Consider the following 25,725-nt stretch of genomic DNA (forward strand, 5'->3'; position numbering starts at 1 on the left):
AAAAAACCTCACGAGATCTTGTGTGCATTTTTAAACGCACACTCTCAAATCTTGCCAAAGAATCCTTTTGTATCACAATGTGCTCATTAATCCAAACGGTAGAGTGCCAGCCGGCCGTAATTGTTATTTTAATACAAGGTGAAAAAATGTAAATACTGCAACCATACATGCACACGTAAAATACATACATGGACTGTACAAAAATAAGGAAAGACCACGAGAAATGCATATTTGCATATAGGTGCAGATGCTAGACAATTCTGCTCTTTGCGCTGTTGTATCTTACCACGAACGCCACCTGTGCAATGTCCTCGATACGTTACACGTGTCAATCGTGCTCAGAACCGTGTTCTGTGTAATTGTGAGTGCATTACGTTTGACTTACGTGAGTTCTAACGTGAGCAAAATGTTGGTGCTCTTATGGTGGGTTCTTCCATCATCAGGGTAGGCAATGTATTTGTGTATCCAGCGGCACCATATAGTAGAATTAATGCGCATACAGGGAAAACGGAATAGCGTCACCTGCAATGTCACAACGCGGACGAAATTATATGTTGAGTGATCGTGACAGTCACTGAAGAACATTGCGAAAAAGACGACAGCTGCAAAAGTCACTGCCGTATTCGCGAACCCTGTCAAAGCCACTCAAACGTAGCTCCATAACCAAGGAATTACAAAGCGACCTGGAATCCCAAAGCGATTCATCAGTGATGCAAATGCCCGTAACCGTAAAACGTGCTGTCGAAGCTGTAAATCGCTTTCCAAACGTCATTTGGTTGGATGAATCTTTTTTTCACACTGTTTACAACTTCTGGCTAAGTTTACAACAAAAGAGTGATATGTCACTGGCATTCGCTGATGATTTTGACATCTGTATTGTGGTATTTCGTGGTCCACATGGGTACTTTGCAATATCGCAAGGATGCCTAGGATTATGTTCTACTTTGGCTGAACAGGTCCATCCCATGGTGCAATGTTTCTTCCCCAGTGGTGATGCTGTGTCCCAAGACGACAAGGCGCTGGTTGACACACATCACATCGTCCAGGACTGGTTTCGCGTGCAGTAGAACGAATTGGTGCATTACTCTTGGCCACCAGTCACCATATCTCACCGTTACTGAGCCTTTTTGGTCTTCTTTGATGAGAAGGGTGCATGATTGGTATACACCTTCACCATCATTACGTGAAGTATTAATTGTGTTGCAGGACGTTTGCTCTGAAAACCGTATTTAGCCATTCTGAGAAGACTGGAAACTGTTTTGAATATCAAAGGACTTAATAACCGTATTAGGCATGCTAATGTGTTTTTGGAGTTTCCATATTTTTATCTACTTTCTGTATTAAGTCTATATAACGCGTATGGAGTCATCGCATCAAGAAAGTAGAAGTAATTTGCAGACGAAAGATTCTCTTTCGTCTTATATTTTTCTGTCACCAGTGTTGTAGTCAATGATAAAAGTCCAAATTATTTAATCACATGTAACAGAAGAAACAAGTGTGAATATTACATAAATATCAGGGTGGCAAATAATGTAACGAATTCTATACAGAAAAATGGAAAAACTCTTAGATGGAAGCCTCGGGAAAGAGAAGTTTGGATTCCAAAGAAATGTATAAAAAGGCGAGGCAATATCGGCCACATGATTTCTCTTTGAAGATAGATTAAGGAAAGACAAACTTGCGCTTACAGCATTTGCAGGCATACAGAAAGCTTTTGACAATTTTGACCTGAATGCACTCTTTGAAATTTTGAAGGAAGTGAGGGTAGAATACAGGCTGAAAAAAGCTATTTACAACTTGTACAGAAACCAGACTTCAGTTATAAGAGGCAAGGGGGACGCAAGGTAGGAGGTCGTTGAGAAGGGAGCGACAGGGGATTGTAGCATACGGCAATATTATTGAATCAGTACACTGAGAACGCAGTAAAGGAAATATAAGAAATATTGGGAGAAGAAATTAAAGGTCTGGGAGAAGAAATAAAAAATGTTGAGGTTTATCGATGACTTTGTAATTCTGTCAGAGAGATCAAAAGGCTTTGAAGAGCAGATGGAGGGAATGGAAAGGTTTCCAAAGATGATGGAAGATGTACGTCAACAAGAGAAAGAGAAGGGTAATGGAATGTAGATGAATTATATCAGGCCATGGGGCGGGAATTAGATTGGAAAAGAGACAACTAAAGCAGCAGATGATTTTTGCTATTTGGGCGGCAAATTTATTGATGGTGGTCGAAGGAGAAAGGGTGTCAAATGTAGACTGGCACTACCAAGAACACCGTTTCTGAGGAAGATAAGTTTGCTAAAATTGAATGTAGATTTAAGGGTTAACGATTTCCTTCTGAAGTTATTTGTCTGGTGCGTGTACCCTTGCTTGGAAGTGAAACGTGGACGATAAACTTTAGAGAGGAAGAGAACAAAGGCTTATTAAATGTGTGGAAGTGTGTTGTTACAGAATGCTGAAGGTTAGATGGGTAGATTGCGTATGCAATGAAGAGGTATTAAACAGAACTGTGGAGAAAAGAAATTTGTGGCACTGCTTGACGAAAAGAGGGGACTGTTTACTAGGACACATTCTGAGACATCAAAGTGTCACCAGTTTGGTACTGGAGGCACGTATGTGTGAGACCAAGACATCAGTATAGCAGGCAAGTTCAAACGGATATGGGTTGCATTACTTATTGGGAGATGAACAGGCTTCCGCAGGATGGAGGAGCGAGGAGAGTTGCATCAATCCAGTCTCTGGACCGATCACCACAACAAAACTGCAATAGAGAATTTTACAGTTTACCTCTATTAATCACAATGAACAACATGTCATCAAGTATAGGAGCTGGAGACGTTTATCCCTTCATAGCAACAGTATAACTTATCCGATAATATTAATCAAATGACGGTATTAGTGCTTCTCGAAAACATAAAAAGATGAACAACTGAAGAATCTTTACCGATTAGTAGAAATTTATAACTGATACACATTTTCTCTGTGTACAGAGCGGGAGCCTGTCCATAATTGTGTATAATGAGAATGGTCAAACCATGGCTTCATTTAAAATGACACTAACGGTATTGACCCATGTCACCCCCATTAGCGAATAGCAACAGGTGAGGTCATCAACTCAGTGACAATTAGACCTAAGACGGAATGCATGCGGCCGTTGTGTCAGTTGGAGTATAGATTATTGGATTGTACCTTGAATGGCCTACCATGTTTCTCTGAACTAATATAACCTATTTCGGAAACCTTGTGAGCGGTCCACTAGTACGCGGAGTCCGATAATGTAACATAATTAATGAAAATTGACCATAAACGGTTGTCATATGTAGAAGAAATTGTATCTTTGACATCACCGAACCAAAGTTGCTGCCCAAGTGACAGAATCGATTGTAAGAAGGAGCGCTCGGAGAGCCCTTGAAGTTGCCGTTGCACCGGTAGTAGGTAGGAAGTAAGACTCAAGGGCTAGTGGCTAGCTGTGAGAATTCAGTTGTTGGTCTATGGACGCAGCATAATACAGTTTTTTATAAAATAAGGCGATAACTGATAGTGTTTATGCTCACACAGAGTCAGTAAATGTTAGGTCGTAGTTACTACTATGAGAGTGTAAAGTGTGTATTAATTTGTGAGGCTGTAAGATTATCAAGAATTGAAGGAATAGTGATCACTAACAAATAAAGACCATTATCAATGGCAATTATACACCCCCTTTGCTAGTCGCATCCTCACATCGTCTGAAAGAAATTATTCTATCACTGAATTCGAAACATTCTGTGTTGTTTGAGCTTTCACGAAGTTTCGTCACTTTCCCTACGGCAGACACACAACTGTTCACGCAAAACACAGACCTATTCAATGTCTTTTAACACCTAAATTCACGTTGACAGGCTTAGCAGTTTGAAACTTTATTTGCAGAAATTTGATTTTACAATAGTTGTCTACATCCCAGGAACCCTGAATACTGTAACAGATGCACTTTCACTCTCTGTGTGCAGAAACCAGCAAGAAATCGCCGCTAAATTTCTGTCAATCCAATTTCATCATTCCTTACATTAAACATGTAGCTTTTGAAAATTTTATTTCAACATCGTTAAAAGACATAGCCAGAGAACAAGCAGAATAAAGATGACGCCTGGAAAGACATCAAACTTCTGTTGTGTGACGCGAGTTCAGACAACAATCAGAACTTACCACACCGTGCACAATAAGACTCTGTTTCGGCGTGCTCGCCCTGACAGCTACTATTGGACTCAACGCATACATGAAGAAGTTCGTAGTAAATTAGTCTGGTATATTCACTTGAGTTATGTACATTATGGTGGTGGCAAATGCTTTCTGATACTACGACAGACTGGTTTTTTCACGAATATGGAAATTCGTATTCGACGAGTCTCGGCAACTTTCAAATTTGCCGAAAAGCTAAATCTTCTACAGTATCTCACATTGCTCCTCTACACGCCAATACAACCATGAAAGTAAGACGTTTGATAGCTATTGATCTATTTTGATCCATTCCAAGAACTAATAAAGATTTCTGTTACATATTCATTTCTGCACAAGTAACTTCAAAATCTGTGTCTTTCACTCCGTTTAGAAAAGCCTGAACTGTTTCTAACGCCTGTACTAAACATTTTTGGCTCATGCTGGTCATGTTCAGAAGGTAATCTCTGACAATGGACAGCAATTTCTATCAGTAATACGGAAACGCACCCTGCAAGCTAGAAATATTACACCCACTTTTATCTCCTGATACCATGCTTCTTCCAACACATTAGAGCTCATCACGAAAGAGATTGGAAGACTTTGTCATAACTACTGTCACAAAAAAAAGATATTGATCGGGAGAAGCACACTACAAATTTTGAGGACGTCTTCATTTCCACACCAAACGACTCCGCTATTCCTTCGCCGTATTGTGTTGAAAAATATAGCTAACAAAAGTCGTGAAATTGTTTCTTTTCCTGCTACAAGATGATTGCGTCACCATGAAATTATAGACATCGCACTTAACAATATAAAGCGTGCAGCATAGGGCAGCAAACGTCAACAAAAACAGATGGGTAACCTCCAAGAATTACACACAGGACAAAAAGTGTTGGTATGCACTCACAACCTATCCAACAGAGGAAAACGTCGTTGTAAATTGTAACTTTTATATTCTGGACCTGTTAGGATACGCAGTCTTCCTCATCAAATGTGGTTCATATTAAAACTTTAAGGACGAGAAAGTCGAGAGGAAACCGTCACATCAGCAACGCCAAGAGCCTTATAGAGTAACTTTTGCTTTGATTAATTTCACGTCGCTACACAAAATTTTGATGTTCACATACCACAACCATTTACTTTTCCACCCTTCAGCCTGATGTATCAAATATTTAGTTGCTCTTCAGGAAACATGATATTCTGCATTTGTCTTGCAGAAGTCTTTATTTGCATTACCAGTAAATCTTAGCTTATGCTTATTTTAGTTCTACATGCGATTCCTTGTACCTATAAAACACACCAAACCTTTTACATGACACATTTCCCACACTCATACATATTTTTAACTTGTTTTCACGCATTCTTGATTATTCAGCATTTTATTAGGTGGCTACATGCCCTGTTAGGAATCTCGCAGGTTGGTTCTCTTGCCAGTACATTTAGGCCTCGCACATTTTTTTTTTCATAAGACTCTATATGGGAACCCAACTGAGGGAGATGTTTAATTGTCTGCATATTCACAGAAGGTCATACCCTTTGGGTGGTCTGCACGCTGCACAATGTAACCCAAATCATTTTTTTTATTGTAAATATTTGTGGCCTTTTGTATATAATCTGTATCCACCTTTTGTTCACTTAACTTTGTTGCCATTTTATATACCTTACGTTGATTTATATCTGATGTTATTTTGTCTTTACTACTGCCATCCAATGTACCATTTTGGTGTAATACTATGCGAATTTACTATCATAGTACTATGGGCAAAGGTACTGTCAGTACTGACATTTGTCTTAAATATATGCTATCATCCGATGTTTTCACTACTCTTTTACTAGGCTACCTATTCTTTGTATTTTATAAGGTTGTTTTTTCTCTTTATGCGCGACATTGTGCTCTATTTTGTTATGCAGTTCTGTGTTTGATGATGTCACTATTGCACTCGTTTTACTTTCATCTGCGTAGGTTTAAAAGATCGTTGTACCTTGTACCCCATTTCATTGCAAGTATTGATCCAGTTCATATTTTGGAGAACTAAATACACAAAAATTTTCCACTGTATCAAAACTAATCAATAGGCTCATGAACAGCCACTATAATGACCTTCGTTTGGGCACAAAAGTACATGACAGCATGTGTGATGCGGCATTCGAAGGTGTACAGAAAACGCCCCATAAAAAAGAATGATGTAGGCAGAGTATGAGGAAAACACTCATCACTTGCACTTTAGTCAATGTTTGTTGGCAGAGATTTATATTCACATTTTTTTCAGCATTAAGAGTAGGTAGATATCGAAATAGATGACAGAAGAAAAGAGAAACAATTAAAATCGCTCAAAAGAAGAAAGGCCTCTGGACCTGATGGGATACCAGTTCGATTTTACACAGAGTACGTGAAGAAACTTGCCCACCTTCTTGCAGCCGTGTACCGTAGGTCTCTAGAAGAGCGTAGCGTTCCAAAGGATTGGAAAAGGGCACAGGTCAGCCCCGTTTTCATGAAGGGACGTCGAACAGATGTGCAGAACTATAGACCTAGATCTCTAACGTCTATCAGTTGTAGAACTTTGGAACACGTATTATGTTCAAGTTTAATGACTTTTCTGGAGACTAGAAATCTACTCTGTAGGAATCAGCATGGGTTTCGAAATAGACGATCGTGTGAAACCCAGCTCGCGCTATTAGTCCACGAGACTCAGAGGCCCATAGACACGGGTTCCCAGGTAGATGCCGTATTTCTTGACTTCCGCAACGTGTTCCATACAGTTCCCCACAGTCGTTTAATGAACAAAGTAAGAGCATATGGACTATCAGATCAATTGTGTGATTGGATTGAAGAGGTCCTAGATAACAGAACGCAACATGTCATTCTCAATGGAGAGAAGTCTTCCGAAGTAAGAGTGATTTCAGGTGTGCCGCAGCGGAGTGTCGTAGGACCGTTGCTATTCACAATATACATAAATGACCGTGTGGATGACATCGGAAGTTCACTGAGACTTTTTGCGGATGATGCTGTGGTATATAGAGAGGTTGTAACAATGGAAAATAGTACTGAAATCCAGGAGGATCTGAAGCCAAATGATACATGGTGCAGGGAATGGCAATTGAATATCAATGTAGACAAGTGTAATGTGCTGCGAATACATAGAAAGAAAGATCCCTTATCATTTAGCTACAATATAGCAGGTCAGCAACTGGAAGCAGTTAATTTCATAAATTATCTGGGACTACGGATTGGGAGTGATTTAAAATGGAATGATCATATAAACTTGATCGTCGGTAAAGCAGATGCCAGACTGAGATTCATTGGAAGATTCCTAAGGAAATGCAATCTGAAAACAAAGGAAGTAGGTTACAGTACGCTTTTTCGCCCACTGCTTGAATACTGCTCAGCACTATGGGATCCGTGCCTGATAGGGTTGACAGAATTGATAGAGAAGATCCAACGGAGAGCAGCACGCTTCATTACAGGATCATTTAGTAATTGCGAAAGCGTTACGGATATGATAGATAAACTCCAGTGGAAGACTCTGCAGGAGAGACGCTCAGTAGATCGGTACGGGCTTTTGTTGAAGTTTCGAGAACTTACCTTCACGGAGGAGTCAAGCAGTATATTGCTCCCTCGTACGTATATGTCGCGAAGAGACCATGAGGATAAAATGAGAGAGATTAGAGCCCACACAGAGGCATACCGACAGTCCTTCTTTACACGAACAATACGAGACTGGAATAGAAGGGAGAACCGATACAGGTACTCAAGGTACCCTCGGCACACACCGTCGGGTGGCTTGCGGAGTATGGATGTAGATGTAGGGCGCATTGCCTTTAAGTTTAATATTGTTTTCCTTGCTACGTGTATTAGTTTTAAGAATAATTCTAATGTGGAATGTGTCATGCTTCGCGCTGCACAAGTTTATGGTATAATGTAATGGGAATTTAACTGTATTCACGCTCTGAGCAGCACAGAGATAAAGTGAATTATTATGAGATTAAGAATAAATTTTACTTTGCTTTGCTATAATGTTACATATATTATTATATATAATATTGAGTATGTCATGTCCTTTCTAGGCTAATTTCTCTTTCCTGTACTTTGAGAACTGATGTGCTTGTAATGAAACTGCCATTGAAACTTCATATTTAACACTTCGCATTTTTCCTTGTATTACTGCAGATGTCATTATCTTGTTATATGACGTTATGTAACTGTGCCTCCTGTCAAACTAATTACACTATTTCCAGGTTACAGATCTTTGCTACACTCTCATTTTCACCCATCTGTCTCATGTGTTTGCTGTTATATGATACCTTATTAGTCAGTAAACGATCCTATACTAGTACTATTGCTTTTTTTGGTATAGCTATGCTGTGATCACTCTCATTACATGTTTTTACTGCACCGTTATCTGACGCCACATGACTGGCAAATGACTGCCAATCGTTTCTTTTCAATGATCAAGTGCACTTTCCCTACAATTTTTCTCCAAATCCTTTCCTAAAGTTATGCACATTTTATAGCCTTAGGTCATTTGTCAACTAGCAATGTATACAGCACCAAGGATGCTATTCAGCTTACAAATATTGTATCTCTACTTTAACAGATAGTATGCTACACTTGATTAATGAGGCTATTTATGTACTGGTTCTTTTAATAACCATTAATGCTGTGTTACAAATACATATATACAAAAATAAATATATGTTGTTTCCTTGACTATTCTCTATCAATTGGCCACTGTGAGCCAGTATTCTGATTTTCATGAAATTTTATGAGGAGTTTGTGTAATCGTTTATGTGAAATGGCCATTGAGAGATAGGAATTTTAAATTTTCGCTACGATTTTTAGTTATCTGTGTACACATGCTTACTCTATAATGGCCACTTGTAGCCCACATATGATCTTCCATTAATATTTATACCTTGTATGATGACCATTTGCAGCCATCCCATGAGTATTTCTAATTACTTTCTTGAATATTTTGTCAGGAAGTATATTGTGTAAGATGAACTTTTAGCAATCCCACTATTTTTCTAATATGCCTAACCACTGATATATGCATTGTCATAGGTATATAAGCCATTGTAGGTCACTATGTAGGATTTTGCATTACCAATAATTTTGTCTTGCCTTGTTTGCTTAAACCCTTGTGTATGGTTGTATTTATATACTCACATCAAGACTATGCTACATTTCTAATCATATGTTAAAGAGAACTGATATACTCATAGACAGACTGATGCCACATTTCTTGAGAATTATTATATTTACAGGCAGACTGTTGGCACACTTATGATTGTAATGTATACAATTGACATGTCATAATGCATAGCATTATGGCTTAGTCCAGGTTATGATTTTATTAGAATATTGCATCTTTACTGTTCATTGGTGTCACATTTACTAGAAGCTGTCATGTTGCAAAATTCTGTATAGGCTGACTTAGAACTTACATTGAGATTTTGCTATGTATATTAAAATATGGTCCACTATCTTACCTGTCTTATTACCACCTTCCATCATTCAATTTCCTCACTCTGCTCATGACATTGGAGCTATTGGATATCAGCATTCACACTTCAAACAATATGGCTGTGCATACTATGAATTGATGAAGAATTTTCAATTTCAAAGGTAGTGATCAAGATGATCATCCAATACTGATGTGACAACATTAATCAAACTTCCTGGCAGATTAAAACTGTGTGCCCGACCGAGACTCGAACTCGGGACCTTTGCCTTTCGCGGGCAAGTGCTCTACCAACTGAGCTACTGAAGCACGACTCACGCCCGGTACTCACAGCTTTACTTCTGCCAGTACCTCGTCCCTGGAAACATTAATCAACTTTGGGTGATAGTAAATATGGCGCCAGGTACCAACTGTAACTTTGTTCTGGAATGAGACAATGATGATGTGGTTGGCTGTTCTTGGACTCTGGACCAACCTACTACAGCTGATGCTCAGATGTGAGACTGCAAAGCATTGAAGTTTATAATGCAGCCACTTACACATGGTTATAAGCTTCAGCCAGTCACCAACCTTTCCCTAAACATTTTCAAATTATTTTCTTGACAGCTAGGGATATACTCTTACTTTCACTACTGTTATGCTTCTTCTAGCAACATGAATTTAAACATTTTGTCTATGACACGACCACACTTTAAATTTACTACTTATGCACCAGAGCACCAGTTTTCTCGAGCACAATGATTTGTACTGTTATACTTCGTCACATGATGACATATCTCTTTCTATGGTCTTTAGGATTATACTGTAATGACTATGTAATAACAGTTATTCATAAGATAAGCACTGATGTAAGAATTTGGCCAACATTTGGTATCCATTTCACATCCAAACCGTTTGGCAAGTTTAACAAATCCTACTGGAGGGCTATGTGAGGAGTCCATGTGTACGTGGAGTCAAATTTTGTAATATAAATCATGAAATATGACCTGAAACGGTCATATGTAGAAAAGATTGTATCTTCGACACCACTGAACCAAAGATGAGGCAGAATCAATTGTAAGTAGGGGTGTGCAGAGTGCAGTAGCAGTTGGAGTTGCACTCAGTTAGAGGTAGCATGTAAGACCTAAAGCTAGTGGCTAGCTATGAGAATTTAGTTGTTGGTCTACGGAAGCAGCATAATATTGTTTCTATAAAATGATGTGTGACTGATATTGATCATGCTCACACAGAGCCAGTAAATGTTAGGTCATAGTTATTTCTATGAAAGTGTAAAGTGTGTTTTATTAATTTGAGCGCCTATAAGATCATCAAGAATTGAAGAGATACCGATCATTAACAAATATTGTCCATTGTCCCAGGAAATTACTGAAGAATAATGAATTTATAGTGAAACTCAAAGGGAAAACAACTGGAACAAATTTGTAGGGTAATGAAATTTTTTATTTAGTTTTAAGCACGCAGCAACGCAATATGTGGATATGTAGGAATCAAATACTTTCTATCAGATTGATTAGGTACAGCCGATTTGTAATATTTTGTGTGTTTCGTGATCCTAATACAGAGCAGTTAAATTGTGGAATCTGTTTTATCAAACGATGTCAGACTTTTTCTCGTGTGTCAATCCAAGTGTTTTAATTAAGACAATAAGTGAGAACTGTAGTGCAGTTGAAAAGTTCTCTGATTTCGCAGTTTATGTAAGATATTTCATATCACATTTTGTGTAGGTGAAAAGTTATTTCGAATACAATTTTCAAACTGAAGCATTCGGTATTAGCATATACATTTATCAGTACCTCATCCTCTTCCATGTCGCGTTCGTTTAATTCCAATGAATAATATTCTAAAAGAAATCTTTTTCAGTCAAAATCAGAAAAACATTCATGTGCCAGAACCAGAAAAGTACTAATATCTGTAACGGTTTCAATGCGGCCAGCACTGCACAGCGCTGAGCGGTATTTGCAAGGTTATTCATTTATCAGCCAATCTCCTGATATTGTTTGTATGATGGTATCTTGCGGCCGGCATTGCACTTCGCTGTGACAAGCTGAATATTTTCTGTACCTGCTGTGGAGAGAACAGAATACCAAGATTACATCCGTTGCGACTCTAGAGCTAAGGAACATTTATTTCATTGTCTATTTGCTCAGAGACTTTTGTCAGTTTGTTACACAGGGCCATAGAACTCGGTACTCACGAGACTGGGTAAATTTCAGATGGATTGATTTCATTATGGACACTGCGTATTAATTTTCTAGATTAAGTTGTTCAGCTTTTTAGAATTACAGTAAAACTGCTTAAACACACCAATTTGCTCAACAACACATCACACAGTAAATCTGCATAACAAAAACATTATGCATTCCATATTCATTGGCAAACACACACGAAATATATGTAAAGAACATTAGACATATATGAAGAAAGTTACAGCGCCTGTATGTAATTGCTCTGTCTAGTGGTAAGAAAACCTGCCGGATGTGTCTGTAAGACAAGTAATTTATGTACTGTACGACATGACAATATAAATGTGCAAAACATAAAATTCCTAATTAGAGATGTCAAATGTCAAAAGCAAAGAGGTAGGAGCATGAACAGAATATAATGCACTAACAACAAGGATTACGAAGAGATATTCATATGTTTCGCTGACGAGTCCAATTCAGATCTACTACTGTAGCTTGCGACCCGTTGATACGTGCTATCACTTTCGATGGGTTTTCCGTGGACCCTTGTTGATTGCTTCATTGTGCTCTAATACCTGCCGAAGCCTCGGCACTGCAACTTCTCTCAATGAAACGGATGGCCTTCATTCACTAGTGCATACAAAACGTAAACACCTAAAGTGACTCGAAAGACATAGCTCTGCATTTCCCTGATTTACTGGCAGCCACATTCACATGTCTCTGGTATGTGAAGTTTCAGTGGGTCCTTCATAGAAGCAAGATAATATTTAGTCTTCGGTGATGGTCGGAAAACGGTTTTAACACCACATTATGCGAGCAGCGTCACGGTTTTCGTTGAGAGTTGTCCTGCATGTGGCGAAAAGAAAGACTTTACTCACCTAGCTCTTCCTGCTGGTCTATTGATTCTTAATTATCTTGAACGCGCACATTTCACTGTTCTCATTTTGACAGGCTTCGTTCAGCTATTGTGTGTAACAAATGGAGCACACTCTGTGAACTAGGTTGATGAACACTATACGCCTCTGCATCGCATGGTGACAGCTCGTTGTATGCAGTTTTAGATGTGGCCATCTTTTTCCTATTAACTGCGTGACCGAGCGCACCATCTGCTAGATCACGATATCCAGCGTGACTGAAATATTTCAATGCATTTTGCTTGAGTGATATCGTATAATCTATAATTGATGGAGTTCTAGGCCTGCTGACTGCAGTTTTTCACAGGGAATTCAGGAGCACAGCTCGTACATGAGTGATAATTTCCTTTGATTACATTGCTAACCTTATTGAAGCGGAGGAATAATTGCATGATCTGTTGAATGAAATGGTCTCAGGAGCACAGGATATGGATTGAGAGTATACCAAGAAAAGACAAATAAAAAAAATCTGCTGTTTCTGAAATCGGACCTGCGAAAAAGTTAAACTCAACGCAGCGAACCACAGAGGAGAGGAAGCGAAGAATTTCTTTTTTTCCCCACGACCGAAATATATTGGAGAAATGATATGAGGAAAGTAATGTAGCATGATTATTCATTGTGAAGCTACCTGAAACTCGTTGTTGGTGGTCTTCATTACGGTAAACTGTATGCGGCTCCTACGGTGCATGTCATAGTTTAAAGCGCTAGTGTGTGTGTGTGTGTGTGTGTGTGTGTGTGTGTGTGTGTCTGGGTTAGTGTGTGTTTAGGTGCTATAACATTGCTTCTTACCACAGTCTTATTTTTCTTTTGTAGAGGTCCCTTAGCCTCCATAATTCATCTGAATGACAACGTTCTTCAAGACTACCTATCATTGTATCTGTTCCTTATAAGGTTCGTTAAATACGTGATATTCGATTCTTTGATCAAATTTCACATTAATACACACGGCTATCCTGGCTGAGTGCATATAAGCGGAGAGATTTCTGTACTGTCTTTTCGATGTACATTGTCCCTCATACCTCTCCTTGACCTCAAAGATCTTATCTGAACAACATGGCAAGAGAAACCTTTCCAAATAGAGCAAAATCGTTTCTGTCCCACTCCATCGTTCAGCCAATTTCTCGACATCCTTCTGAGTTCCAGGAACCCGATTTTGGAATAACCTCTCGCGAGTAAAATCTTCAGCAACTGAAAAAAATTAATATCTACTAAAGCAACAATAAGGATTACCATTGTCTTTGTACGCACTCGTTAACCTTGTAAATCATTCTTTGCAACCGCATCTTCCTCTTTCCCCAGGACTGATATCATAAAACGTCCACCTTGTGCACTTACGAATCGTTTCTATGTGTGCCATTATCATTATTATTCTCATTATAATTATTATTTAGTATTATTACTGTTATCAGTGCTACTGGCACCATCTACCGTAGTTATAGTACCGGCAGAATTCATAAATAATTATTCACATTATCTACATCTACATCCATATTCCGCAAGCCACCTGACGGTGTAGGTATGTTCTCGAAACTTCAACAAAAGCCCGTACCGAGTTACTGATCGTCTCTCCTGCAGAGTCTTCCACTGGAGTCTATCTATCACCTCCCTAACGCTTTCGCGATTACTAAAAGATCCTGTAACGAAGCGCGCTGCTCTCCGTTGGACCTTCTCTATCTTTTCTATCAACCCTATCTGGTACGGATCCCACAGTGCTGAGCGGTATTCAAGCAGTGGGCGAGCAAGCGTACTGTAACCTACTTCCTTTGTTTTCGGATTGCATTTCCTTAGGATTCTTCCAATGAATCTCAGTCTGGCATCTGCTTTACCGGCGATCAACTTTATATGATCAATAGATATTCAAATGCTTTTAATACTATTTGTCATAATAAAATTGTTGTTGTTGTTGTAGTCTTCAGTCCTGAGACTGATTTGATGCAGCTCTCCATGCTACTCTATCATGTGCAAGCTTCTTCATCTCCCAGTACCTACTGCAACCTACATCCTTCTGAATCTGCTTAGTGTATTCATCTCTTGGTCTCCCCCTACGATTTTTACCCTCCACGCTGTCCTCCAATACTAAATTGGTGATCCCTTGATGCCTCAGAACATGTCCTACCAACCGATCCCTTCTTCTGGTCAAGTTGTGCCACAAACTCCTCTTCTCCCCAATCCTATTCAGTACCTCCTCATTAGTTATGTGATCTACCCATCTAATCTTCAGCATTCTTCTGTAGCACCACATTTCGAAAGCTTCTATTCTCTTCTTGTCCAAAGTATTTACCGTCCATGTTTCACTTCCATACATGGCTACACTCCATACAAATACTTTCAGAAATGACTTCCTGACACTTAAATCTATACTCGATGTTAACAAGTTAAGTTTGGATCAATTTATGACAATAATGCTACAGTTTAAGAACGAGCTTGGTGTAGATATCAAACAAGATAATGAAAAACTCAAACAACACTTAAATGAAAAACTTGACAATAATGCCGAAGATCTCAAACAACTTAGGGAACAGTACAAACAGCGGAATGAAATGATGAATAATTATTTCAAACAACTAAATGAAAGTTTCAAACTGACGAACGAAAAACAAGACAACCTTAACGAACGGAGCAGACAAGTTAGTGAAGAGAATACAGCTATTACCGTGCAATGCCAGGACATTAAAGAACAATTACCTGAGGATACTGAGGCTTGTGCTAAAAACGGTAATAAAGAAGTTGGCACTGTTGCACAAGAATTAAATAGCACACGTGTAGGCACAACAAAATCAAATAAAGATGAAGTTAATGCAGTCACTGAACAATGTTCAGCAAACGCAACAGTGATACACGAAATTAATGCAGTCACTGAAGAATGCCCTAAAAACGAAGTACAGATTCGCGACGAAATTAATTTGGAGTCAGTGGAAGTTTCACACACTCCGAATACGAAAGATGACGAGAAATTTGCACGACAGATCAACCAAATTGACGAAAATATTACAGTAACAGAGTTGAAAACTATTTCAGTCACCAATACGTCACAGAATCCGCCACTTTGCGAGCATTTGTCAGAGTCACGCAGCGCGTATCATGTGAGCAATTTACAGAGACTACGAGACTTAAAATCCGAAAAGCCACGCGACTTAAAATATGAAAAGCTACGCAACTTGAAGTACGAAACGACACAGACGAACAGATTCACACACAAACCTGAACGTGTTCTCAAATTCAGTGACGAGAGCGTTGATAATAAGCAATTTGTATTTGTAAGAAAATGTAAAGAATTTAATAATGACAGAACACAGGTACACGCTTTGAGCTATATACGACAATTTGTTTTTGTACTTTCACCGCTATTATCTGTAATGGAGAAACTAGCTTTGAATCTGAGGCGACAATTTGCTATTGTATTTTCATCAGCATTATCTATTATGCAGAAATTTGAATTAACATGGTTACAACAATTTGGTTTTGGAATTTTACCGCCGTTGCCTGCAACGCTAAAGCTAAAATTTATTTGCAGCGCGTAATGGACCTCAGGGGATTCATTACGCTTTAATGAATATGTGCCGTAGCGAGCATAGGGCCCCGAGCTGTAGTAGTGCTGTTTCATCTTTAGTTTTCTGCACTGCTGCCTTTTCTTCTACTATCCTTTATATCTATCAAAATAGCTCTTTAACTATTGCTCTACCTAGAATTAAGAAAAATGACTAAAGAAAACCCGATGTGACAAATTTTTACTGAAAGTGACAACATTCTTTAGGCACTCCAGAACCAGCGTAATTTTAATAACAAATAAAATCATAATCATCAGTATGTACAAAATTTTCGGCAGTCGCAACCACATTTTGTAACAATAGATGTTTTTCACCACAATAGCATGAAAGTCAGCCGCTTAGCATACCTAACCAACAATGTAGTCTACAAGGTCAACCAAACTTTAATGTTTCGCCGCGTGCACGTATAGTCCCAGCTCCAACAAATGGTAACGCATGGCAGCAAAGAAATAACTACGTACAGACAACACTCTATTTCAACTCGTATCGCAATACACCGTATAGGAATGACTATCACGACAGACGTAAAAATAATGAGCACAATTCTCGGCGTACATTTAATAACAGTCGATCTTATGAGCAGCAACAACATCAGCAACAACAAATAATCATGAATGGAACAGACAATAGGTGTCATCCATAGCGTAACACGTCAGTAAGAAATAACAAAGCAGTTCATATAGTGGATATGCCACAACATTCTCCCGTAAATAATAATACGTACGATAGTTTTTTAACCAGATACAGCACAGATTGCATATTACAGTAACGCAAACATTACTTTTGACACGCAGAATTTTGCTCACGAGAATGTTATTTGAAACATGCTTTGTTGAATGCTCCACTATTATCGCACCCAGATCTTACTAGAAATTTTTCCATTGCCACCGACAGTTCTAACACCGCTTTAGGCGTACACATTTTCCAGGAAATTGAAGAAGATGGTTCAATAGTAATCAAAAACATCGCATTTGCAAGCCGCATTCTGTCACCTGCTGAGCGAAATTACTCTGTTACAGAATTGGAAACATTATGCGTTGTCTGGGCTTTTACGAGATTTCGGCACTTTCTTTACGGCAGACATACCACCGTCTACACAGACCATAGAGCGATACAATTTTTACTTTCAGCTAAATTCACTCACGACAGGTTAAGCAGATGGAAACTATATTTACAGGAATTTAATTTTACAATAGTTCACATTCCCGGCACGCAAAATGTTATAGCAGACGCACTATCGCGTTCTCTCGGCAACAATCAGCAAGACGTAGCAACCAACTTCTGCAAAACAAATTTCAGTGTCATGTACATTCAGCAAGTTGCATTTGAAAACTTTATTTCATCGTCATTACAGGACATAGCACGAGAACAAAATAAAGACAATGTGTGGAAAGAAATTAAACACCTTTGGGAAGATAAGAATAATGTTACGATTAGGAACCATTACACTGTGCGCAATGACATTCTGTTTCGCCGCTCTCATCCTGATAGCAACAATTGGTTATTATGCATTCCTGACGAACTGGTTAACAAATTAATTTGGTACACTCATTTAGGTTACGCACATTACGGAGCACGAAAATGTTTTCTTATACTGAGACAGAACTGTTATTTTACTAACATGGAAAAACGTATACGACGAGTTTTAGCGTCTTGTAAAATTTGCCAGAAAGCTAAATCAGACACCACTTCACATATTCCTCCTTTATATCCCATTATACCTGTTAAATTAAGACACATGGCCGCAGTAGATATTTTTGGTCCGATTCCCAGAACTAACAGAGGTTTTTGCTACATCTTTGTCGCTGTTGAGCTCACTTCAAAATTTGTTACTTTCACTCCGTTACGCAAAGCTACTGCTAAAACTGTTTCAAATGCATTTGTAAAACATTTTCTATCTCATGTAGGGCATGTAATGAAAGTAATTTCTGATAATGGATCTCAATTTCGTAGTAGCGTATGGACACGCATGTTACGAGCCAGAAACATTTCTCCGATCTATATATCCAAGTACCACGCTTCTTCGAACCCTTGTGAAAGATTAATGAAAGAAATTGGTAAGCTGTGCCGAATATACTGCCACAAAAGACATATTGATTGGGATACACACATACTCTCATTCCAAGATGTAATTAATTCCATTCCAAATGAATCCACTATGCTATCTCCGACTGTTATACTGAAAAACGTTGAACCACCGAACAAAATTAAAGAATTAATAGAATTTCCCAAAAGTCGTCGCCTACGACACCACGAAATAATTGACATTGCGCTGAAGAACATCAAACGTGCCGCAGAGCGCCGGAGAAGACAGCAAAAACAGGTTTGTACACGCCGCGACTTTCACGTTGGACAGAAGATACTAGTACGTACACACTATTTATCCAGCAAATTAAAAGGTAAGTGCAGTAAATTTGAACTTCTATACGCAGGTCCATATCGGATTCGCAGTATCCCTCACCCCAATGTTGTACACGTCGAAACTTTGAGAACCAGAAAATCGAAAGGCAATCACCATATCTCAAACATTAAACCGTTTATTGAGTGAAACCACTGTATGATTCAACACACTATGATGCCATTTACTAATGCAATTAATTCACCTGACTAATTACTGATGATTATCGTATTTTTTCTTGGCAAGTGCCCGGCAAGGTAAGGTTAGCATGTCGCTTTTCTTGTCGTTACACATCAGACCGTGCACATTTTCTACTTTTTTGTGTATATGACTGTACTCCAGTTTTGTTTGTATGGACTATGAAATAGTTAAGATATAACACACACCAGTCGACTTTGACATTTTTTTTTTGCCTTATGACATCTCAACATCGTGACTGTTTCACATTTTTTTTGCTGCTGCATTGTATTATTCTGTGTATAATTTTGTTTTTGAACACTGTCAATGTTTTTGACATATTACGTTTTCTGTCATGTTATGCTGTAGGGTTAATTATGTTACCATAAACCAGTCATTATCTAGTGGGTATATGATTTAAATGCAGGACATTAATCTTTGTTCATCAATTTCAGAAAGGAATGATGATTCTAAGAAATAAATTTAACATAAATGGGAATTTCACCTACGGAATAAACGAAAGGAGATGCAATAACTTTATGAGGAAGAGTAAATGGATCAGGATTAACAAACATTAACAAGAATATACTATACTCATCACAGAATAGCAGTCTTAACTAATTTTTTCTTTCAGAATACAAGGTGATTGATGCAGGCTGTCAGACTGAACTACACATCTTAGTTTTAGTGATGAAATATGCTAGAGATAAGGAATAGTTATGTAATGAGTAATGAAGTGATTTTTTGCAGATGATGATGAATACTGATGAATAATGATGAAGGATATGATGTTATGAATAATGAAGTTTTTCTTTACAGATGATGATAATAGTGAAGTTGTGATGATATGGATAATGAAGTTTTCTTTACAGATGAGGATAATGTTGAAGTTATGTATTTATGTTATGTAGTTATTTAGGTATTTGTTGCAGTTTGCTTTGACAGCAGGTGTACTATTGCATAGTAGGATGACGGAAAGTTTTGGAAAGGACAGCTATGAAACACATTTTTATACACATTTCACTACCTGTTAATTCGAAGTTCACTACTTTTCAGCATAGTGTGCGTTTCTTCTTTCAGGTCAATAATCCATTTTGTATTTTTTCCAGGAGAAGTTTTTCATGACACTTACTAAACCTGTTACTTATTATACCTGTTCTAGTACTTGCATTTTTATATTTTTTACCCATTTGTGTTTATCATTTATAAATGTGATCACATGTACTGCCTTGTTACATAATCTTGCTACAGCTGACTCATGACGAATGACGTTACCTATCCTCATTTGCAGCAATAGGTCAAAAGCAAAAAGTATTATGCCTCAGCAATTAATTATCGATCCCAATGCAATGCATTGCTACCAAAAAAATGTATTACCAGTCCCACATAATGTCACTAGTTTATGATAATTCTGAATAATACTGATCAACTCTGAATAGCATGTCACTTGATTAATGACGTCTTAATGAGACTATATTCAAAATGATGCTTTGTCACTAGCTAATAACTGCCACTGTTTATTGTAATGATACCACTTATAATGCCTGTGATTATTAATGATTTGACTGTAATTAACTGATTTTTAATAATGACTTCGTAATAATCTGAATAATACTGAATGATGATTCTGTTCAATACTTGCTGGCCACTGAGTGCCAATTATTAATGTCACTCCACGAATTGTGATTAATTATGTCATTGATTAGCTCTTGTTTCCAATGTTGATACTTTGTAACCAGAAAAGAATGTGACTGTTTAATAATGCTTTGTAATTAGAAGAAGGCTAACGATTCTTAATAGATTGGAATGACACATAATTAATTAACTATGGTACTGTTTAATAATGCTTTGTAATTAATTAAGGCTAATAATTCTTACTATATTGAAATGACAAATGATTAATTAATTAACTGTAATTAAACAAATGATTAATTAACGACAAATGATTAATTAACTGTAATTAGACAAACGAATAATTAACGACAAATGATTAATTAACGACAAATGATTAATTAATTGTAATTATACAAATGATTAATTATCTGTAATTAGACAAATGATTAATTAATGACAAATGATTAATTAACTGTAATTAGGAAAAGGCTAATGATTATTGGAATGACAAATGATTAATTAACTGTAATTAGGAGAAGGTTAATGATTTTTAATTATACTCTGTAACTGAAAAGAATGCGACTATTTCATAATGCTTTGTAACTAGGAAAAGAAGACTACTGATTCTATGTAAAACAATTAATGAACATTTTTCTGTAATACTACATACTTGGTACAGAAATGTTCAATAACTGGGCTATGAATGCCACAAACTACTAATTAAGTATGTAATTGTCAATATTATGTGACTTGATGTCCTTCACCTCATAAGCTAACTACCCTGAATTACTGCAATGTCCATTTGTCCTGTTTATCCTAGTGATCATGGAGCACTATATTTGATTTTGGACTAATTCTACGTTGGTGTGCCTTGTAAGAGTGTGGTGTTGACACGACATGCTGTCCACCACCATGAGCGATGAAGACGTTATTATGGTCTCACTGTTTGGTGTACCTAATGTACTGCCAAAATGAAAACATGGAACATTACTACGACAGTTCAGTGTCTTTGCTACACTGATAAATTCTGATGGGAAAAGATCTTCAAGTTGTGTCACTTGGTGTTGTACTTCTGTGGAAAGATATGGACTTTCAGAGCAGCTGTGTGCAATCTAAAGTGCTACAACCATGATGCAATCCTTCCCTTTCCTATCCTGATTCTTGTCACATAAAGAAAAATTTTTTGGTAACATCATTTATGTTCATAGGTTATACATTTTTCGATTCGCTGAACTCCAATGCGAGTACACTTATGTCACTTGTCAACATAATATTTTTTGCCAGTCTGTTTATTTGTTCTGAATATGCTAAAGAATTTTTTCAGTGCCTGTGCACTTTATCTGTCAAATAATTTGTATATACTTTTCTGATTTGCTACTATGTTTTGTACTCACATTTTGTCTTTGTCTGATATATTTTGTACTTAGTGCGTGTGCACAACATATACTTTATGTACTACATCTAATTATTCTTGCCAGTCTGTTTATTTGTTCTGAATATGCTAAAGAATTTTTTCAGTGCCTGTGCACTTTATCTGTCAAATAATTTGTATATACTTTTCTGATTTGCTACTATGTTTTGTACTCACATTTTGTCTTTGTCTGATATATTTTGTACTTAGTGCGTGTGCACAACATTTAAATACTCTGTAAGTTATAGAATTTTGTTAATTAAAGAAAAATTTTGCCGCGCTTGGCAAGTCCAAATGACTCACCATCGCTGCCAAATTTTTGCCCCCCCAGTGGAGGGTTATGAAACACGTATGTAACATAGCAGCGATGGCGAGGCATTGTAGCATCTGTGACCAGAGAGTATGCGCTTGACCGCGCGAGTGTTGCGAGCGGTTCTCAGTCAGTAGTCAGTCAGTAGTCGCTGCGAGTCTGTCAGTAGTCAGTCAGTAGTCGTTGCGAGTCTGTTAGTAGCAGTCGTTGCGAGTCTGTAGCTCTGTCTAGTTGAGAGCAGTACTCTGTCGGTAGTCGTCGCGTGCGGTACGCCAATAGTCGTCATGGAGAGCGGTCGGCAACACTGGTCAAGATGGTGAATAAGGTATACTGTTAATTAATATAATCATTAGATAATGAAAAATTTTATTTATTGTAATTATTCTCCAACAAGTCCCCCAATAATAATTTTTATTTCAAAAGCATTTTCTCAAAAATTTAATTTTTTATTGAACTAAAGATTTCGTTGCACTTCCCATTTCATTCCACTTCTTTTGAAGAAAAATTCCACTAAAATCACAAAAAAAGAGAATATTATTATTTGCAATGCAGTTCCTCCAAGCGGTGCGTAACAACAAGAGCAGAAATGTGACATCCATTTATTCTGAGGTAAGACTTTAATTCTGATTGTTTTACACAGGGCCAAAGACCAATATTTCGGTTTAATTGTATTTTCTTGTCACTGAACGGACTTTAAATTTTGTGAAGAATTTATATTTGAGTCAGATTGCGTATTTCACATTTTTGTTGCCATTGTCAGTACATTTCATTGTGGGCAGGTTACGCTTAGAGCAATGTCCATCAACATTTCTAATTAGTATCGTCCTTTTCTTTTAAAATTTTTGTGGGGAGGTTACACTCGGCTCCCATTTCTATTAAGTATTGCTTTATTTTCTTTAAAAAATTGCGGTGGGGAGGTTACAAGACACAGGGTGGTTTTCGTTCAGAAAACGATATTTTATTTACTGATTATTTTTACCTGAAAAGGGCTATCGGATCCTGTCTTACAGCAGACCAGGATTTTACACATTCAGTACCTCTTATGCATCATGATTTTCTGTCAGTAGCCTGGCAATGGCAAGGAAAGCGTTTCTGAAGAAGGATGGATTTTCTAAATCGGGTGTGTTAAACTCGGCAGCGCTCATTACCATAGAGCATTCTGCGTCATCAATTGTAGTCAAGTTAACAGACGAGACAATTGAGTTCGTTTGTTCATCATTAAGGTGAAAGTCATCTTTAGTGGTTGGAATGCACTGATTGTTAGTGAACGCAGGATTGTCATCATTACGTTGCGTATCACACTTACTATCGGTCACGTTGTTTAAGTCGGTAATTTCATTCACAATACTTCGCGATACACTATTCACAGTCTTTCGCGGCATTTTTACAATAGTCAAAATTTTTCACAAAACAAACCAACACAATGCAAAAGCAACACACAAATACAACAAAGCAACAAATTGCCGTTGACCTGTAGAGAGAAAGTCACAAGATTAATAAAAGCGTAGCGCCAAATCCTAATTATATCTAAGCAAACAAGAGCAGATATCTGACTGTCGCTCAAAAGACTCTCAACGAAATTCGATCCTGGACTGGGTGTCGCCAAGTGTAACCTCCCCACCGCAATTTTTTAAAGAAAATATAGCAATACTTAATAGAAATGGGAGCCAAGTGTAACCTCCCCACAAAAATTTTAAAAGAAAAGGACGATACTAATTAGAAATGTTGATGGACATTGCTCTAAGCGTAACCTGCCCACAATGAAATGTACCGACAATGGCAACAAAAATGTGAAATACGCAATCTGACTCAAATATAAATTCTTCACAAAATTTAAAGTCCGTTCAGTGACAAGAAAATACAATTAAACCGAAATATTGGTCTTTGGCCCTGTGTAAAACAATCAGAATTAAAGTCTTACCTCAGAATAAATGGATGTCACATTTCTGCTCTTGTTGTTACGCACCGCTTGGAGGAACTGCATTGCAAATAATAATATTCTCTTTTTTTGTGATTTTAGTGGAATTTTTCTTCAAAAGAAGTGGAATGAAATGGGAAGTGCAACGAAATCTTTAGTTCAATAAAAAATTAAATTTTTGAGAAAATGCTTTTGAAATAAAAATTATTATTGGGGGACTTGTTGGAGAATAATTACAATAAATAAAATTTTTCATTATCTAATGATTATATTAATTAACAGTATACCTTATTCACCATCTTGACCAGTGTTGCCGACCGCTCTCCATGACGACTATTGGCGTACCGCACGCGACGACTACCGACAGAGTACTGCTCTCAACTAGACAGAGCTACAGACTCGCAACGACTGCTACTAAAAGACTCGCAACGACTACTGACTGACTACTGACAGACTCGCAGCGACTACTGACTGACTACTGACTGAGAACCGCTCGCAACACTCGCGCGGTCAAGCGCATACTCTCTGGTCACAGATGCTACAATGCCTCGCCATCGCTGCTATGTTACATACGTGTTTCAGTCTTCTTTCTCTTACGGTAAATTCAGTTTCTGATATGAACTTTTTAACTAACATATGCCCAGGTGATACCGTTCAGAAGGATCATGTCTGGTTCACAGTTCAAGAAATCGTCAAATCACTCATGTAATAGTATTATTCATGATTTATCGTTATCAGTAGCGAAAACTGATAGTTGTGGAAGTGTATGATAATGGAGGCAGACACTCTAGCAGACATGGTCCTGCACATAATTCATCCGCAAAAAGCTGTGTATGTGTGGTTATGAGCAGCCATTGAGTTCAGTACGACATATTGTACCAGGTAGTACATACGGATTTGGGATGTGAACTTCTCGATTAAGTCCGCATCCATTCGGGAACACGGTCACCTTCGTCAAATGTGCATGATGGGAACTGGCACAAAATGGTCGAACAAGACCTGTACGATAAACTCCAAGATCACCTTACGTCTGTCTTCCGGATTTAGTTACGTGTGGTCCCCTCAAAGTGAAGTATGGTAATGTAGCTGAAGAAAGTCTCGTCACGATTTAAGAGATGATAGTGGGTGTCAGAAGAGCTCGACTCAATGCCGAACGGATGCAGTATTGCTTCCAAATGTGAGGTCGACACGTGGAAAACTAAGTTGAAAAGGCTTGAGTGCACATTAAATTGTAACAGGTAGAGTTCAGAAGTAACATTATATTTCCTTTTAAGTAGGAAATGGGCGAAATTTGATCAGAATTAGATGACAATTTCAAGTATGTCTGTACCAACTAAGACAGTACTTCATATTGAAGACAATGGTAACTCTTAACACACATTACCAATTATCTGGCCCGCCGCTAATTTTGGGGACCCTTATTTTCTAGCAATGTTTGTGCTTGTGCTTTAGTGTACTTTGACACATTGCTTTTCACTGTTAACTATGAAAGTCTCTGTGTATAGCACAGATGGGAACCAAAATATGAGTGGGGCAAGATTGCGCAGCCAGTTTTTAGACCCCTAATGCAGAGAAGTTCACCATTCTTCCACCAGGCAG

The sequence above is a fragment of the Schistocerca piceifrons genome, chromosome 5 (genome assembly GCF_021461385.2).
Source record: "Schistocerca piceifrons isolate TAMUIC-IGC-003096 chromosome 5, iqSchPice1.1, whole genome shotgun sequence".
NCBI lineage: Eukaryota > Metazoa > Arthropoda > Insecta > Orthoptera > Acrididae > Schistocerca > Schistocerca piceifrons.